Source organism: Pleurodeles waltl, chromosome 2_1, assembly GCF_031143425.1.
Source record: "Pleurodeles waltl isolate 20211129_DDA chromosome 2_1, aPleWal1.hap1.20221129, whole genome shotgun sequence".
In the NCBI taxonomy this organism is placed as follows: Eukaryota; Metazoa; Chordata; class Amphibia; order Caudata; family Salamandridae; genus Pleurodeles; species Pleurodeles waltl.
In genome coordinates this window covers 380,275,564-380,295,282 of record NC_090438.1, presented here as the reverse complement: position 1 = coordinate 380,295,282, position 19,719 = coordinate 380,275,564, and the positions used below count along the sequence as shown (strand labels likewise).

At 48.5% G+C, this 19,719-nt stretch overlaps 1 protein-coding gene across 5 annotated transcripts in view; it reads left to right on the top strand.

Moving 5' to 3' along the window:
* BCORL1 (BCL6 corepressor like 1) overlaps positions 1–19,719 on the top strand; it is an 860,657-nt gene that overhangs the window by 99,136 nt on the left and 741,802 nt on the right. For 2 of the 5 annotated variants that reach the window (XM_069212855.1, XM_069212818.1), the window contains exon 1: positions 17,256–17,462. The exons of 2 other annotated variants lie outside the window; for them this stretch is intronic. The gene's annotated coding sequence lies outside the window, so the exon portion shown is untranslated. Of the gene's footprint in view, positions 1–11,966; positions 12,076–17,255; positions 17,463–19,719 lie in introns of those variants that run through there. One more of the 5 variants, XM_069212844.1, reaches the window with a different exon arrangement.

Here is a 19,719-nt window from a genome sequence, read left to right as displayed (position 1 = left end):
ATCGTTTTTCACTACTGCAAGGCCTATCTCTCCCATTGGGAAGATATATAGCCCCAGAGTTCAGTGAATCTGGATTCAAATTTTTAAATCACAATTTTTTCAATAAGTTAGTGTTTGTGATTACTGAATATTGTATTTTTTTTTTTGTGATTCACTATTTGGTAATCACAAACACATATGTACAGAAGTGTGTTTCACACTTTTTGCTGTTACCAGTGGGTTGCAAATAGACCTTCCTCATTAATATTCATGTGGTAGGTCTAGGTTTGTGACCTATTGGGAATGGCAAAAATCACAGGGATAGTGGCCTGCTCTGGTCAGCAGACCACTGTGTATGTGATTGCTTTTTCAATGAAGAAATCTTTTTTTGTTTTTTTAATTTAGCCCGTTTTCCTTAAAGGAAAATGGAATGCGTTTCAAAATAAAAAAAAATGTAGTTTTCTTTTCTTTTCATTTCTTAAGAGTAGCCAGTGGTTCGTGGGAACACTGCCTGACTTAAAAGAATATTTTTACATCCATTCTGCCAATGGGTTGCCACCTACTTGAAGTAGGCGGTAATATGCAAATGTTTTGTGAACTAATTTTGGTCGCAAAACATGCACACATACCAGTGCAATTCGGTACTAGGAAGGAACGCCCTAAACACGCCCCTTCCTAATACTGATTTGCAAACCCTTCACACCCTCCACATTAGGCACTTTTTCAGTTGGACAGGGTTGGTCCTTGTAGCTGGCCCGTGCTCGATTGCGGTTGGCCTGATCTTTTGGATGTACCCCGGTCTACCGTGACCAGATAGCCCCAGTTGGCGCTTTCAGTTTCTAAGCACTATATTTACAGATGTTCTTTAAAAAATCATATCTCATTCATTCATATCTTCTGCACATTGGATTTTTGTTGTTTTGGTCTTGTTTTGTTCATTAAATTAAGCTCTATTTTTCTAACATAGTGTGGATTTTTTGTGTGGTGCTTTCACTGTTTTACTGTTAAGTGTTGCACAAATACTTTACATATTGCCACCTAAGTTAAGCCTGCCTGCTCTGTGTCAAGCTACCAGAGGGTGAACACAGGTTAATTTATGGAGTGTAACTGACTTAACCTGCTTAGGATTGTGGTTCGTGCTTGGACAGGGTGCGTACCATGAGTGCCATCGGCTTCTCTCAGCTGGTCACGGCGCCCACGCACTGCATAGGACACACACTAGACCCCATCTTCTCCAGCAGAATAACCAATTTCTCCCACACTTCTGATGTAACTTGGACCGTCCACAACCTCATCCACTTCACCATCGAGGAACTACTGGAAGCCCCGGCGAGACCACTCAACCTCCCCTGCCGAAACTGGAGCAGCGTCATAGAAACTCCTGGGATTGCCACCCTCAAAGAAACCAGACCCGTCTCCGTGGACACCCTCGAACGCCATGTGCAAACTTCTCCAACTGGATCGCCTCAGCCGCCGACCCAATCCCCCAGCTACAGAGGACAACCAGGAGCAAGCCCACCAAACAAGCCAAATGGTTCACCCCGAAACTTCTGACCCTCAAACAACACTGCAGAAAACTAGAGAGATACTGGCGTTCCAACAAAAACACTGCCACCCTTGACACATTCAAAATCGCCCGCAAAAGATAACACCACCGACTCCGAGAGACCAAGAAAGAGGCACTCGCCACCCACATTGGGGTTGGCACTAACCATGCCAGAGAACTCTTCAGCATCGTCAGAGAATTCTTCTGCCCTGCCACCACGATTCACCCCTCCCAGGACCTCTGCGACAAGCTATTGGACCACTTCCGCCGACATCTACAGCAGCATCCACCCCCCCCCCAACCCACCAGCCTTGACCACCACTGAATCCCATCCCACCTCTTCCCCCCCCCCGCCTACAGGATCACCAAATAAAAGCAGCTTTCCACTGACGACACCCTCTCCATCATGGCCTCCATCTACTCCAGATCACCCGCGGACCCCTGCCCGCACCACATTTACAACGTAGAAGGAGAAACTATCAGAGTCGCACTTGCAGAATGCCTCAAAACCTCCATCTTCACAGCCACCATCCTCAGCGCCTGGAAGCATGCTGAGGTCAAGCCCCTCCTGAAAAAACCCTCAGCCAACCCCAGCGAACTCAAGAACTACCACCCTATCTCGCTCCTCCTGTTCCCCGCCAAAGTCCTGGAAAAGGCCATCAACTGTCAGGTCACAGATTTCCTCGAACACCACAACCTACTTGACCATTCCTAGTCTGGATTCATGCCAAACCACAGTACTGAAACTGCATTGATCTCAGCTACAGACAACATGAGACATTTACTCAACCAAGGAGTGACAGCAGCCCTCATCCTCCTCGATCTGTCCGCAGCCTTCAACACCATCTCATACCACATGCTCATCTCCAGACTTCACAGCATTGGCATTCAAAACAACGCAGTCAACTGGATCACCTCCTTCTACGGCCAAACACAAATGATGTTCATTATGTCTCCGCACCCAAAGATATCATCTGTGGCAGCCCCCAGGGCTCATCCCTCAGCCCTACCCTCTTCAACATCTACATGACTCCACCGGCAGACATCACATGCACCCACAGACTTGATATCATCTCCTTCGCCGGCTACACCCTGCTCATCCTCTGCCTCTTAGACTGTACCACACAAACCAACTTCCAAAACACCATGACCGACATTGCCTCCTGGATGGGGGACCAATTGCCTCAAACTCAACTCAGACAAAACAGAGATACTCATCTTCGGGAACAAGCCCGCCCCCTAGAATGACACGTGGTGGCCCACCTCGCTAGTTCCCCCACCAACTCCCACCAACCCTGCATGCATCCTCTGGATCATCCTGAACACTCAACTGACCATGAAACAACAGATCAATGACGTCTTGTCTGCCTGATCCACATCCTTCGCAGGCTTTGCTGGATTTTCAAATGGATCCCCATCTACACCAGGAAAACAGTCACCCAGGCCTTCATCTCCAGCCGGCTCAACTACGGGAACGCACTCTATGCTGGTACAACTAAACAGCTCATGAACCGCCTCCAGACCATCCAGAACGCATCAGCAAGACTCCTCCTCGATCTCCCCAGAATAACCAGGATCACCTCTCACCTCAGGGCCCTCCACTGCCTCCCCGTCCAGCAAAGATGCCTCTTCCAGCTCCTCACTCACGCATACACAGCCCACCACAATGTGGGACCTGCCTACATCAACAACCGCCTCTCCTTCCACCAACCCATTAGAGACCTCCATCCAGCCTCCCTGTCCCAGGCCTACATTCCCTGCATCCGCTGCGAACCCTATGGAGGACGCTTCTTCTCCCACCTCGTTGCCAGATCCTGGCACCTCCTGTTCCCTGAAGGACTTCAGGAAGCAGCTTAAAACTTGGTTCTTCGAACACCAGCAACAGCCTGATGAGCCTTACAGCACCCCCCTCACTCTCCAGCGCCTTGAGACCCCTTGGGGTGAAAAGCTCGCACTCTACAAGACTTGGTGTATTGTATTGTATCATATACCTCTGACAGCCAGAAATTCTATTTCTAACACCATTGTAAATGTTTAATGTTCAGCAAACCTGTAAACCTTACTCTACTCTCTAGGATTGTGCAGAGTTATTAGGGCTGCAAGTAGAGATACTTTCGCTCTTCTGCATTCTTCGTTAAGCCAAGGATGACAGCCAGATCTAACAGCTGATCAGCAGGTATGTTACTTAGAGAATAGATAAGCTATGTGGCTAAAACGATTATTTGGAGGTTCAAACATTGGTGAGGGTCAAGTAGTGACAGATGTACAGGAGCAAGGAAAGTGGCTCTCAAGTCATTTACTAGTCTAATAATGAGTTCGAGCCTTGCCTGCCCCCACCCTTTACAGTTTTTCATGTTGTTAGATAACATGGATTTGTATACTATTGGTAAGACCTTCACGAGTCCTAGGGAAGAGCATAAATTCTTGATGCAGTAACTAAGGGGCTAGATGACTGTGGTTGCTTTTTGGGTGATTCTCAACAAACAGGTTGGAGATGGAGCTCCGACCGACAAGATTAATCATAATGCAATCGAGCATACTCTTTTGTAACCCATTCTGAAAAGTGTGATGTGTCGAGAAGCCTGTGTTGGTTAGTCCGCTGCATGCCCACAGACCATGTGCTAAAGTTATATGAGCCAGCTGAAACCCCACAATGTAGGTTTTTAATTGCCCACCCAGTACCCCTGGAACACTCCAGACCTGTTTTTCTTATTTTGTGACCAGTCTATAGTCACTCGTTCAAAAGATGTACTGAAATCACCTGCTATAACAGATGGCTTGCCTTTTTTTAGTAGAAGCAAACATTAGGAAGTTAAGGCAAGCACCAAGACTATAGAAAGGTACATATTCTGCCCTATTATTAGTTCCCCTGTTATAGACGTTGAAATCGTTAGTTATTTCCTGATTTAAAAGTTAATAGGAATTCTTGGATGTATTTACGGTTGGCAAGGATTTCCCTGTTGGAATGTACCCAAATTATGAGCAGCCCAGTGGATCTTGCTCTAATGCTTTTTGCTTGGAGGGCTGCTAAACGCAGCGTGCCCACTATTGTGTACTGGAGCAGTGGCCAATGTTTTGTGAAAAATACAGATGGGAAACTGTGGAAACTGACCCCACGGGCAAAGCATCAGCTCCAATGGCACCGGTCTTTGGTAATATCCATAAGGAGATGAAGCAGTTTCCCAATAAATCATAATGATTAGAAATTCGTTTATAATGTGCTAAAAGGTGGCATTTACCTCTCTAGAACAGGAGCACCCAGTGTCTGTTCCAGGATGCATCATCCAGGGACTCCCCCCAACTCTATCATTCTTGGAATACAGTGCCAATTCCCCCCACACACCCTTAACCGTCCAATTGAATCGTTACTGGAAGCTGGGGACCCCAACATAAGCAACATTTTGATGATTTGACCCTCAAAACAATACACAAAAAAACAGAAGCAAGCCTTCAACAAACAAATACACAAATGACGAAATATTTTCTTTAATTCACAAACACATATAAGAAATGAAAAATTTAATTTTAATAAGAAGGTCGTGGCTTTTCTAAATTCAACCGAGGCCTCCATACTATATTCAGTTTGATGTAGTGGCACTGCTCCAACAAATTAATCTGAGATGGCAGCTTAATTTTTAGCTTCCATTTTCAAATTCCTTAACATTTAAGGAACGTTTTGAAACGTTAAATTTTGCTTCTTCATTTACACTTTATTAATCTGTTACTATTTTTAATTTTCTAAGCAAACGCGGACCCCCTGTGTAGGTGACAGTGAACCACAAGGGACCCGGACCGCAGGTTAAGAACCGGTGGTGTTGATATTTGAACTGATCGAATCTGGATTGCGGGTTTATCGATACCCTAGATGTATACTCTTAGCACCGCTGCCGCTGTTCCTCACTTACCCCTGTTGTTTCCCAATTAGTTTGCCATCCAAGCTATTCGGTAACTCCAATCTCAGTATCCCCTTCTGCAAAAACTTTACCACTCTCCTAGATTTCCCACCTGTAAGTAGAATTTACAACACATCAGATCAATGAATAAGTCACCTTTTAAGCCCCTAGTGCTCATTGACACTCTTCGCAGTTCATTAAACTTCACAAACTGCCCTCTGTTTGAATCTTTTTATTGTTTTTTTTTAAAGTTATAATTGGACAAGGACGGTAGATTCACTGTATGCTTAGTTCAAGATATATCATATGTTACAAATGCAACAACATTGAGGTAATAGCGATAGGGCCAATGTTGATTTATAGTAACTGGTCATTGTACAGTAGTCTGTGATATCACAGAGAGGATTTGGCAATTATATTAGTCCAGTTACGACTCAAGTAGATGTGTGGTTTCGAAGTTGTAGTGACAGGAGGGATGGAGCGAAGGAAAAATGTATAAACAGCATTCAAAGCAAAATTGCTTCAGGAACAACAAACTCAGAACAATTGGGTAAATTAGTGTACCAAAACCATCCCAAACCGATACCTCCATGGGCTCCCACTCCCTCAGTGGCTGTATATCAATTTGAAATTGCTAGTGCATCCTCGATAATAAGTACATTAGTTTGTGTGATTTTCGAAGGGAATCTTGTATGGTAGATGGTGAATGCTTTACAGTAGTTCCGGCATGTGATAGTTCAGTAAGAGTTTGGCTAGTCATTAGTGTATTAGGAAGTGAGTGTTGTGAAATCAATTTGGAGGGTATCCCGACGATGTTATTGGATATTTGCATAGCCCCAGGTTATCTTCCCTATTCAGTGCAACACTTTACGCTTGTGCCCATGTGAAGAAAGAATTAATCCATGCTTTCAGGACGGGGGCGGTCAGGAGATTTCCATCTTTTAGTAATAAGGCGCTTAGCTGTCAGAAGGCCTAACTCAAGGAAGTGAGAGGTAGCTTTTAACCTCTTATGTCTGACAAAAAGGCCAACTAGGCAGATTTACTATGTGTGTAAGTTTAGAGGGTCAGTGCACTGGGATAGGGTAGATGTGACACTGTTCCAGTAGGCGTGTAAACATGAGCAAAACCACAGCATGTGCATAAAGTCCGCATCTGTTTGGACAATGCAGACAGCGAGAACAATTGGCATCCTCATGATGAAAATAGCGGTTGATTTTGGTGGGAGTAAGGCATGCTCTATCAATGATATAAAATTGGATGAGTTTAAAGCAGGCATTTTGTGGAATGTGAGCCAGGCTTTCCAGTAATGCTGCCCACTCTGACTGTGTATGGACGGTCCAGTCTGCTTCCCAGTGTCAGCAAAGTGTTCAAGTGAGAAAGTAATATGCATGCGCAAGGAGTCAGTTGTGTAAGTTGGAGGCACCGGCAATAGCAGAGATAGACTACATTTATCAGCAGGGGATCAGGAGTGTGAGCTTATGTGCATGGATGGAATAAATGTGTAATGGCGGATAAATTCCAAGCTGGGAGGATCACAGCTGTGTCCGTCAACAGCTAACCAGGTAACCACATCACTTATCCATTGAATCTGGGAGGCTAAATAATATTGTTCCATGTGAGAGACTGCAAGGCCACCATTTCACCAGCGCAGCTCAGCAGCGGGAATTATGCCATATGAATTCCCTAATATGGCAACCAAAAGAACAACAGAAGGCCGCTGAGATATATAGTGGTAAGTTTGTGAACTAATAGAGAAAGCGATGTAAAACCATTATTTTTAGGAGCGCCACTCAGCCAGCTAATGTAATTGGTAGGGAGCGCCAAAATGTAATTTGAGATCGTAGAGATGTGACCGTTCTTGTAATATTGCTATGGAATAGGTCGGCAGGGGAGTGGTATATTCGCACTCCCAGGTAACAGAACGTGTGTGGATGCCTTGTGATCTGTACCCCATTAAGGATATGTTGTTGGTCAGGGAAGTCAGGCGTAAAGGGAAAAAAACAGGATTTTGCCCAGTAACCTTTAGGCCCAAAAGGGATGCAAATTGTTCCAATGTCAAAGCAATTGTGTCAGGGATGGAGTATGTGTTCCTGAGGTACAACAATAAATCGTCTGTATATAGTGATACAGTATAGGTTCCATCTCCCAGGGGTATGCCCAGTGGTCACCCCTTTGTCGAAGCACAATGGCAAATGGTTCTATCGCCGATGAGAAAAGGAGAGGGGACAGCCCTGCCTGGTGCCTCTGTGGACCTGAATGTGCCACTATCATACAAGTTTCTCATCTTGCATATTATTGCTTCCACCATGTCTGACGGGCATCATAAACCCCACATATTAGCAGCTATAGTGGGGTGGGGTTATTTCTGGCTGCAACTTGGCAGACAAAATCTCATAATTTATGCTACAATTAAGAAAAAAAGATGTTCAGTAGAAAAGGGAGAAAGGTTGGAAGGCTGAAAGGAAGAGATTTTGAATGTAAGGTGAGTGAAAGAAAGTTAGAAACTGATAGGATGGGTGGATGAATGAGTGAAGAGAGTGATGGGTGAAAACATGGGTGAACTGATAGGTGGATAGATGGGCGAATAAAGGGCAGAGAAATGGGAATCTGAGAGGATAGGTGAATGGATGGACAAAAGGATTGATTGATTGATGGATGAATGGCTTTATTGATGGACAGATAAGTTAAATGATGATGGATAGAATGGCGGGTGGATGGAATGGCTGATGGATGAAATGGTGAAAGAGTTACTTAGCGCCATCAGAGCTTTGGGTCAAAGTGGGGGGTATTTTACTTTTCTGGCAACTCCTTTGTCTGACTATCATGTGTGCGCTACTTGAGAACCTGGGTAAGACCCATAATAGTAGCACTGAGAATAAGGAGTAACATTTTCACCCTTCTTCGACCATCTCACGCAACAATATTAGACTACAAACAGCATTTGGAATATACAATTTCCTGGTCTGTTCAAGGACATCAACCAGCCAATCAGCCTCGGATCGTCCTCTGCATGTCCACCCTTTCCAGGTTTTCTCCAGCACCCAACCATTTCACCAACCATTTTAGTGCCCCAACAAAGTAGTAGTGAGTTGTCTACCAGGCCACCTTCTTTCACAGGCCAATAAGTCTTCATCAAAACCATCCTATATCTACCGTTCCCACAGACCAATTTTGCCAGTAATCCTCATAATCCAGTGAAAATGTTCCCCGAAAAATCACAAGTAGAACGGAGTTAAAAATACAACAACCGTGGTAGGACTAGCATCTTTGCTACAGGGACCTTGCCCATCCTCGACAGTGGCATTTTAGTCCATAAGAGCAAGAAATGTGAATGGGCGCCAAATATGAACTGGGACTCCAAGGGGTATGTATTTACACCCAGATATTTGAAAGTATCTAAAACACGGTGAACTCTGGGGAAAGAAAACGTAAGTGCTTTTGACTTTCTGCTGTAAAGACTACTGCAAAGTATTTGGCATCAGACGCTAGATTTCCAGATTTAAACGAAGAAGGGGCTGTTTTTCTCTGTCTTAGCTATATCGAAGACTTATCTTTGGTCGGTTCATAACAGTAATAATTTCCAGGTTGATGCGAGTGGCTCTGTGTGCATTTACCACTCTGAAACCCCATTATGATTTGTATGTGACCTTGTATAAAGCATACCATAGATGTTCACAAAATTGAAATTACAACACATCTGTCACCTCACGAGCTGTGATAATAAAGTTGATATTTTTTTTTTTTTTACATAATATGGACAATTACCGTTTCGGAAGTTTCCCACCCCATTGGATTTAGGGTTCTTCTTCCAAATCAGAATTAGAATATAGCACCATAAACTGTCTTAGGTTTGGTAGGAGAGCTGACATTCAACTAATAAAGATACTTTAACGTGCTCCTTGTGGGGAGCTTTGGTGTGACCGGCTTCTGTGGGACTAGATGCGTGGCACTCAGCTCACGAATTTATTAGCTTAAGTGGACATTTAGGTGCTATTCACCAAAGTTTACAATGAAGATGACTTCTGCGTTACACCTCTATTCACCATATCCTCGGCTATTTTCGCCCTGTAATACGTAAAGTGGGTTCGCCAACTATGCAGAAAAAGACCAAGGGCGACCCTGGTCATTAAATACACAACATGAACAAAAACAAGTTTCGGGTGGGCCTTTGTGGGGTATCTGGACGGGGCTGGCCTGACTATCTAACACCACCGCCCTCGAATCTTCTCATCGTCGGCAGCCCCAGCTGGAGGCGTGTGGAGAGCGGCAGCCCCGTGTTTTCGAGCTGCCTGCCTCATGCGATATCAGCTGCTGGGCCTGAAGTGAGCGAGGCGGTACTTGCGGCGACAACGGGTGCTCCGCTAGGCTCTGGAGTTTGTTGTGACGTGTCGTGCCTTGGCGGCGGTGGGGGTTGCGTCATGTGGTCGTGTATTTAGAGGGCTACTGTCTTGTTTTTCATCAGTAAATAATCTGAAAGACCTGGGTGTCTCTTGTGCTCACACTTCTGCTATATTCATGGCAACCCAATTCTTTGTGAATCGGATGCATTTCGGGCCTGTGCCTCAGATTATGTACGTTCAAGAAATCTAAAAGCAACTCCTGTTGGTCTGTCGTGGGAACCACTGGAAGGAGGGTGTGTGTTTTTGAGGGGAGGGGAGGGGTAGGAACGGTGTACGGTGGCAATGCCGAGGTGATTGCTGCGCAAGGGGCGCGTGGTGGCTGACTAGCAGTTCCGTGGGGATGTCTGTGCAGGGCGTGTGAAGCGTCGTGCCAGCTGCTCGGAGGTCACGTCCGGGTGACCGGGGCAGTGGTTGGGTGAGGTGGGGATGGACTGTGTGGGTGGGACGTTCTCGGACTGTTGTGACGTTGGAGAAGGCTATCCAAGGTGTGCGGTAGGTTGTGCTCAGAGCGTCTTGGGTCAGATACTGGAAGGCTGGGCTGCCTGGAAGAAGTTTCCGGCGGGTCTGCCTGTGCAGGGGGTGGAGCCACGCAGGCAGGAAACGCACAGTGAACTGGCTGTGCTGGGACTTTCGTACTGTGCATGGAATGTCGTGGGGCTGTGCGGGGAGGGGGAGGTCTAAGCTTGCTTGGAGTTGCGGGGAGCGCCGCTCTGTGCGTGGAATTACGGGGTTACGTGCGGAAGGTGTGGGGCACCCCATGCAGGGGTTCTGAAGAGCACTGACCGTGTAGACAGTTAAAGCAAACGCCCAGCGCTGCCTACGCAGTTTGTATGGATTGCCTTGTATACGACAGGCTCCATTTCTTTTAAGCCAACAAATGCAGAAAACGAACCGTGATAAGCATGCTGCAAATTTAGGGGGAGTGGCTGCACAGTAATTATCGAGCTGTGCGTGGGGGGTCGTGCGGTGTGTGGGATCAGTAGCCTAAAAAGCCCCCCGCGATGCATGGGGGGAGGCGCAAGCTCCAGGGGGCCCGCTCAGCAATGTACTTTGGCATCGGAGCTCCTGCCTGAGCCCGGAGAGGGGACCCTCCCTGTACTGTGCAGAGAGCCCCCCTCAAATTTCGTTACGCTTCTGGTGGGAGGGCTAAGCATATAGGGGTGTAGGAGGGAGTGTGGACTGTGCACTAGCGCGAGTGTTCGGGAAAAGTTCCGTTGATTGGGGATGGGGTGGTCGTGAACCCATTGTCGGTGAGGTAGTGCATGGATGTTGGACGTGCACGCAGCGCCATGGTGTCAAACAGCAGTATGCTTAGCGGGGGTGCACGGGGAAATGACAATGAATTATGCAGGAGTAGATGTGATGGGTGAGGAAGAGTGGGGAATAGCAAAGGAAGAGTGGGGGGCATCAGCAGGGAGTGATCTTATTTCCAATGGACAGTTATTTTTGACAGTACGTTTGGAAGCCTGAACTTATGTTTCAGTTGTATTAGGGTGTGTGGTAAGTATACAAAACAGTGATGAATGGAATGCTTGTATTAATCCCAGCCACTGGTAAATAATTCGGGCGGCATCCCAATCCATTGTTATTTTGCTCAGCATATGTACCTCGACATTTCTAATTGTCCAAAAATATCTCTGCTGTCAGCTCTCGAATAGGGGCTGCTTATTGAATGTCAGTGAGCCTGTGTATGGATTGTGAAGGTGGCTGTGCAGGGGGTGTCAGTGTATGCTTAGGGAGCTTAAGTATGGTTGTGTTTGTGTGCGCGCGGTGGGCGTAGGACTGCTTTTGTGGGCTGTGGCGGTGCTCCCCGTGCAAGACTTTAGTAAATGTGTATGCAGGTTGTTCTGGTGCGGAGGGGGTAGTGATATTTTCGTATGTGGCTCTCATCGTAATGTTGGATGCGTCTCGTGGGGCGGAAGGGGTGCATGCCCTACTCTGTACCCTGTGTCCGTGTCAGAAGCACGGAATGGGCATTCTGAGATCCACTTGCTAGTTATCGGCAGGCTGTGGGAGCAGGTTGTGACTAGGCGGTCATGTTGATGCTTTGGGTGGGGCTTGAGGCCGCTAGGGCTGAGGTGGGTTGTGGCTCTGAGTGCCAGTTGTGGGTGTGCCGGCAGAGGAGGCCGGGTCTGCGCAGCTTGTGTCTGACAGTGCACGCTTCCGCTATGCCGGCTGTGGTGGTGGTTGCCAGTGCTAATTGTGGCTGCGGATCGTGGGGATTCAGTCTTTGACTGCGCAGACTCGGGCCACTGAGGTATGGCCGTGTGGGATGAGGAACTGAAGGCACTGGGTTTGTTGGCAGGGGGTGTTTTTGGCTGTTATATTGCTGCCGTTTGTACTATGCTGTTTGTGCATAGCGGTTCATGCGTTTGCAATACACTTGCTGTTTCCCCCCCCCCCCCCCCCCCCCCCGTTAGCATCCTGATGAGGGGCGGCTAGCGCCTTCCTAACACTGTTCACAATATTTGATTGCCCCCCGCCCCCAACCCAACCACTGGGTCATTGCAACTGACGGGACAAGGAGGGGGGGGGGCATTGGCCAAAATCCGACGAGCATCCCGCAGTGTCATGTCAGGGGCTCAGGACATGCTGCCCGGCCGCCGCAGTCCAGCTGCCCCACTTACGGGCCTGCAAGCTGAACCATAACGTTTAAACTTTGGAGTGAGCATGGGGCACTATGCAGGCGACCACTTAGCTGCTAGTAAATGCTAATGCCCGTACAGTCTCTGCTGCCGGTAGTCTGTCCGGGCCTGTGCCGTGCCCCGGTGAAGCAGTGCGATGCTTCTGGGAGAGCCTACGCCTGTTGCCTCTGGTACAGATCGCCGTCATGTTCCAGTACTGAAGTGTGTGCACGTGATGCAGTGTAGTGCCATGCCGATGGAAGGTCGAGATGTCTCCTATTCTGTGCGGCAGTAGTAAGAGGTCGTTGTCTAAGCCGGTGGAACCTCGCGACCCGTATCTGGTTGGTGGCAATAACAGTGAGACTGCGTGTGTAAGACACCCCGTAGGTGACGTCTGGGCCAGGTGGCAGTGAGTGTTCCCGGTAATGCGCCACGCGATCCACGTTTCAGTTGTAGGCAGATGTAAACGTGCCATTGAGCAGGAGTGTTCATGGCCATCGTAAACAGGCTGCCATTGTTTGAGAGTGCGCATTCCTGTTGTGTGTGCATGCATGTGGCGTGTGGACGACTCCCGTGAGAGTCTCTCTCCCCCTAGATGTACGTGTTGGAGTGCACACGTTTGGGTGTGCTTGTAGTTCTGTAGAGGCATTGGTTTATGCTTGCACTGTGGAGGGCACGAGACGCTACTCGGGAAGTGTTTGTTTTCGTGCTTTGCAGTGTTATTTATATAAATTTATATATATATATATATATATATATACACAGTGCTTTAAATGGGCCGCTACTGTCCGGTAGGGAGTACCGGCACTTTTTTATTTTGAGAGGGAGAGTACCGGCACATCTCAAGAAAAACGTAATACTTTTAATTGGAGAGTACCGGCACTTCTCGGAAACAAGCAGGTACTCTGGCACAGAGTACCTGCACTTTAATTTTTCCATTTCAAGCACTGTGTATATATATATATATATATATATATATATATATATATATATATATATATATATATATATATATATATATATATATATATAATTTGTGGGTGGGCAGGTGTACACTCAGCGATTGATTGTGTTCCTGGGTATAACTGTGGTTGTAGATTTTCCATACCTCACCTACTGAAATTTGTGTGGTTGTATAATCGTGTGCATACTTTGGCTCTATCGGGACCCTTCGTTCAGCATACACACACCCATTACTGAGGAGTGTGAACTGCGCATCTGTTTGTGTGTATGGCTGTTGGTTTGCTGGGGTATATTTCCTGGCATGTGTCGGTACGTATTTTAGCTGTAGTTTTGTTTGCCCGAGCTCTTCCTGCACAGTATAACGAGAAGGAGCAAGTGCCTGAGTGTGCAGCTGAACACCTGCCCTAGCGTTCCCACCCATAGTCCTTCTGTCATCTGACATGTCTAACATATACTTTCTGTGATAACATGCAGTTGCATCACCAACAATAAAACAAACTACACCATCTTTGGGGGAAAAACTGTCAAAAGTTTATTCATATTTGCAGTACACAGGTAAGGTTAATGTATAGGTGATCAAATGATTACAGCACCGTTTAGGACTAACTGCTGACACTCATCCTGAAACAATCCATGCATTGCGGCGATGCATTGCATTGCCGTCTTATTATCCATCCGGTGCTGTGTATGTTGCACTGGGGCTGTGGCCCAGAATTTTATCATGGTAGCACCAGGTTGCACCACAGAGCGAGGTAAATCCCCAGCTGTCAGGATACAAACTGTCCCTTGCGGGATGAAGGGGTCGCCGTTGCTTTCTTCTCATGGCCCCCTGTGCCCCGTGGATTCTCATTTTTAGTGGCCCCATCTCCTCCTGATGGGGTATTCTTTGCCTTTTGCATTAGGATCACATGGTACCTCCACTTGCAACGTGCTACAGTGATAGGCTGCTCTTCTAGATGCTCCTGTTTATGCCAGGTGGGTGGGTGGCAAATTCCTCCACTGCTGGCTACCAAAAGAGGAAGATCCAGGTAGTGAGCCCACCTAAAAACTTCTGCCAACACCACCATCCCACCACCACCTGGCCTGGATGGGACATCATCCACCTGGGGTCAAAATAAGGGGGAGGGGGCGAACTATATTGCTTTTCGTGGCTACCTTACTAAGCCTGGTGGCCTCTAATAACCTATTAACTTGAAGCTGTGGCAGTGAGGAAATACAAAGGGGCTCTCCTCTTTAGTGTCACTCTGCAGGTGAAATGGTCATCCACTGTGGTTCTAGACTCTGCTCCGCAGGTGTGTGCCTTAAGTTGTTTGGTTTGTAGGGTGGCCCTCCATGGAGAGCTTGAGGGGCTGTTGGCAGTGTGGGCATACCAGGCACTGATACCAGTGGTGTTTGTTCAACGTTCAGTGGTTTGCAGGTTGGTCCACCGGAGTATGCGAAAGCTGCTTGTTTGTGTGTATGGCTTTTGATTTGCTGTGGCCTCTTTCCTGGCATGTGTTGGCATGTATTTTAGGTGTAGTTTTGTTTGCGCGAGCCTTTCCTGCATAGTATGACGAGGTGGAGCAAGTGCCTGAGTGTGCAGCTGTACACCTACCCTAGCATTTTCACCCCTAGTCCTTCTGTCATCTGACATGTCTAACGTACTTTCTGTGACAACATGCAGTTGCATCATCAACAATAAAACAAACTACACTCTGTGGGAAAAACTGTCACAAATGTATTCATATTTGCAGTACACACTTAACTTAGAGGTGATCAAATGAGTGCAGCGCCTTTTAGGACTAGCTGCTCACACTCATCCCAAAACAATTTCTAGCCACCATGCGTTGCATGGCCGTCTTATTATACATTTGATGCTGTGTATTTCGCATTGGGGCTGTGGCCCTATCTTTTTCATGGTTGCACAAGGTTCCACTACGGGGCGAGGAAAGGCCAATCCCCAGCTGTCAGGATACCAATTTTCCCTTGCGGGATAAAGGGGTCGCCATTGCTTTTTTCTCATGGCTCCCTGTGACCTGAGGATTCTCATTCTTAGTATTTTTAGCCGCCCCCATCTCCACCTGATGGGGTATTATTCGCCTTTTGCATTAGGATCACCCTGTACCTCCACTTGTGGCACGTTACAGTGATTGGCTGCTCTTCCAGATGCGCCTGTTTATCCCACCACCACCTGGCCCGGATGGGACATCACCCACCTGGGGTCAAAGAAAGGGGGAGCTGGCACAGTATATTGCTTTCCATGGCAACCTTAGTGAGTCTGGTGGCCACTAACGACATACTAACTTGAAGCAGTGGCAGTGAGGAAACACTAAGGGTCTGTCCCCTTTAATGCCCCTCTGCGGGTGACATGTTCATCCACTGTGGTTCTAGACTCCGCTCCGTAGGTGTGTACCTTAAGTTGTGCGGTTTAGGGCTGCCCTCCATGGGGAGCATGAGGGGCTGACACCAGTGGTGTTTGTTCAACGTTCAGTGGTTTGCAGGTTGGTCTGCCGGAGTGTGCTAAAGCTGCTTGTGAGTGTGGGCTGCAGTGTCGCAGTACTCTTTAGAAGGTGATCCTGGGTCCCTTACGGCCGACCTGTGTCTTCCATTCAGGCCTCGGCCCTGTACTCAGGAGTTAAGGGGTCAGGATGTCCTCGAAAGGGCTGGGGCAGCGCAGGCTCCACTGTCAGGGTCGAGCGAGGGTCTTTACCCTCGATCTCTCCAGTCACTCTGTGCGCTCTTCCAACAGTCCGGCTGGACACGACCACCCACAGTTCACTGCACTTGAGTTGTGTGCATGTTGCTTTCAGCACCACTGAAAATAAACCTACGGTATGAATTTTGCAGTCTACCTGGGTTCCGTGCACTCGATGATTTTGTTCTGCCGGACGTTCCGACTTACTTCCCTCAGGGCAGCTTTACCTGCGCCACTACGTACGCAATTCTGCGCGTGTTCTGCAGTTTCCCTTGTCCTTGTGGGTGCACATTCTGGGTCGTGTGCGGGATCATATCATCCTAAATACCACCTTTGCATAAAGGTATAACATGCATCACTCGCATGCACTTCTCTACTAGGGTTTTTGCTGGGTAGACCTCTCGGTATTAATGCCATGGACGACGGAAGTCTATGCATATACTATTTTTCCACATAGACTGTCATTCGCAGTTGCGTTTCTATATAGCAGTATCGGCGTGAATTGTAAAATGATATTTGCAGCCAGTGGTCGGAGTTTGGTAGCTAGCATACCTTGGTGCTGTACTGGTGTTCCGGTGGATATTTAGGAGGACGCATTATCGATAGTTCAGTGGAATACAATTACCTCTCTGAGGGGCAGCATTTAAGAGATGTATTAATGGTGCGATGTAAATAAAGTTGAAAATACCAGGTACAGGCCAGTAAATGCATTTTACTTCTTATAATAAAAAGGCGTAGTGACGTTAATAGCTAGGTGTCAACTATCATCAATACCATGGCTTAATTAGTTATTACCTAGGTGCGGGCAGTACAAATATCCTGTTTTCCGGCAGTTTAAACGATACTGTAGTGCAGCAGGGCAGGATCGTTAAAGTATGGGTGAGACAGTAGTCGGCTTGAGTGAGAGGGGCATAGTAACTGTCCGGCATAAGGAAGCAGTAGTAACCCTAAGGAGGGGGCCTGGGTCTTTCACAGCTGCACACAGCCCCTTGTTGTGCTGCTCGGAGTTTCCTTCCCCCTGTGCCCGTGCAGCATCGGCCGCGATGCCCTGTCCTCTCCTCCCCCGTGTGTATGTGTCTACGCTCCTGGGACGCTCGGCACGCCGGGACTTGTAGTGCGAGTGAGGCTCCTGCAGTTGCGCGCCTGCGGCCGCCTGGCGGCGCTGGACTACATTTCCCGGTAGCGCTCCGGGGCGGCTCTCGCACTCTCTCGGCTGCTTCGCTGCTGTTTCCCAGTGTCTCTGCGAAGCTCCTCTGGCAGTGGCGGCGTCCGACCGGCAGTACCGGGGCCCCTGAGCCCTTTCGTAACCCACCGGCCGCCTGGAGCGGCGCCCCGCCCCAGGTCAGCCCGACCCCCGGGGTGCGGGAGAAGAACCGGGCACAGGTGCGTACCTCCGCCCCGCACGAGTCCCTCAGAGCCCCCAGGAGTGCCGGAGACCCGTACTGGGCGCCTCCGCCACGTCCCCTCAGCTCCAGCGCAATCCCCCGCCTCCACACAGACCTTCATCACCGCCTGAAAACTCTGCTCGTCGCCCCCTCCCCGATCTCTGCCTTGCTTCCGGGCTGGGGGTCCCTATGGAGACGGTCGGGGGCGGAGGGCTCAGCCCACCCCGGACGTGCCTCCCATGAAGGGGAGTCAGGACATCCCGTGCGAGGAGCGCATCCCGAGCCTCACCTGCGCCGCAGGGAGCGGAGCCCCCTCAGGCGCGGAGCCTGGTACGTGCGGGCTTGGGCTGTAGTCATCCGAGTCACGATCTCTGAAGGGACTAGACAGAGAGTGGACCCGAGCAAGGGGCGCTGGAGCACTCCCGGGAAGTGGGCACGGACGTCCATGGGTGCTGGGCCGATGGCAGTGGGACACTGAGGTGTGTGGCTCAGAGGACTATAAAGCTGTGCCAGGTGTACCTTGGACTGTGAATAGGGTACCAAAGCGAGATCACGGGATTAAACCGTGGTACAGGTCTCATTCAGTTATAGTGTCCTGAGGATGGGGAAACATATTTTGACCAGGTGATCCCCAGATTGTGACAAGACCTACACTACAGGGTAAAAGCTATGTTGGAAGTAGCTGTTCTCATTGTGAGAATCTGAATCACTGTGTGTGGGTGGTTACTCCCAGTTTATTGGCAAAATCACGTTCGTCAGGGGTGAGGACCTCGAGTGTTAGGTGAAGGGTGGTTAATCCTATTTTAAGGCGCACGGTGATGTTTGGGAGAAAGCAGCCTGCCGCGGGACTATTTTTGTCAGGAGAGCTGATTCCATAGTAAGCTTGAAAGTCAAGTATGACAGGGGTGGGTCGAGGACTTGGGAGAGGAGGCCCCATCTGGCTGTACCACTCGAACAAGGTGTGTGTGGGTGCCAGCAGTCATACGAGGTACTGGTGTATGAAGTGGAAGCCATGTTTTGGTCGATATTCACCTCGCGGGTGACAGGAGCCCTCCCGCTGCTTATACATTGTAGACTGACACGGGTACAGGTTTCAACATTTGCACGTTTTATAGGTTGTGTTGTGGCAGGACCTTCCGCTCGCGCTGTCAATGTTGTGTGTCGGAGCCGTACTAATAGTGATAGCTTTGAGATCAAAGAGCCATTCCATATAATGTCAGTCACCGTTGAGCCAGGTTGCTTTGCAGACGCATCGTACTCTTGGGTGATTGACGGGGCCTAGCTGTAGCGGTTCTGGGACATCGGTTGTTTGTAATAGCCATACCAACCTATACAAGGTGTGATGCATCCATATAAAACATGAACATGTTGGGTGTGCCGATGACGTGATTAATGTGGTCAGGTAAGGAGAGGGCACGGCAGTGTTCTGGCTACGGGGAGGAATTTAATTTTAGTTTATGACATCACTAGGCGGTGCAGGCATGCAGTGAGTCGGTGGGCCATGTGAATTTCCATGGGGCATGCCATAGGTAATGAAGGCATGTTTATACAGCATTTATCTAAAGGGGCGATGGTATTAGAATGTAGTTAGCATACATAGAGGAGTCTAAGGGGTGCCTGTGTGAGTTGTTTCTGGTTGATTGAATCGACGAGAATTCTTGGAGCAATTTAAGGGCCGATCTAGTGCTGCCTGATCTCGACCAAAAGCATGTTCCAAATGATATAGTCGGTATTGGCGCCGTTACCGCTTTTTAGTAATGATAAAACACGGACTAAAGAGACAAACCAAGCATCGAATGATAGTTCCGATGGGGTTTGGATGGGACGAAGAAACCGTGCGAAGTTGTGGCAGAATCGGACCTGTACTATAGCCACTTTGGGGCTGAATAGGCGTGGTCGGTGGAGAAGGGTACTGTAACCGTAACTTTGGCGAAGTCTTGACGTGTTTGGAACGGACGTGCATTTTCACATAGGAAGATAGCCATGTGGTAGAGGAAAGAGGGGATCTGTTAAGCTACGGAATCATCACTTGGCATGCCCGAGCGTTGTTGTGGTTGGTGGAAATAATGTGCTTTGAGGTGACAGGAATACTTTGGATGTCGGAGCCACGCTGGGGTGGGTGGAGTCGTGCTCTGGTGTGACAGGGCCACGCTTGACACGAGTGAGAGATGCGTAGCTGGATGGATGGTGCCTAAGTTGAGGCGACAGAGCCGCCTCGGTGGCGCGCGCCGGGAGGGCGCTCACTTCGTGGGTGC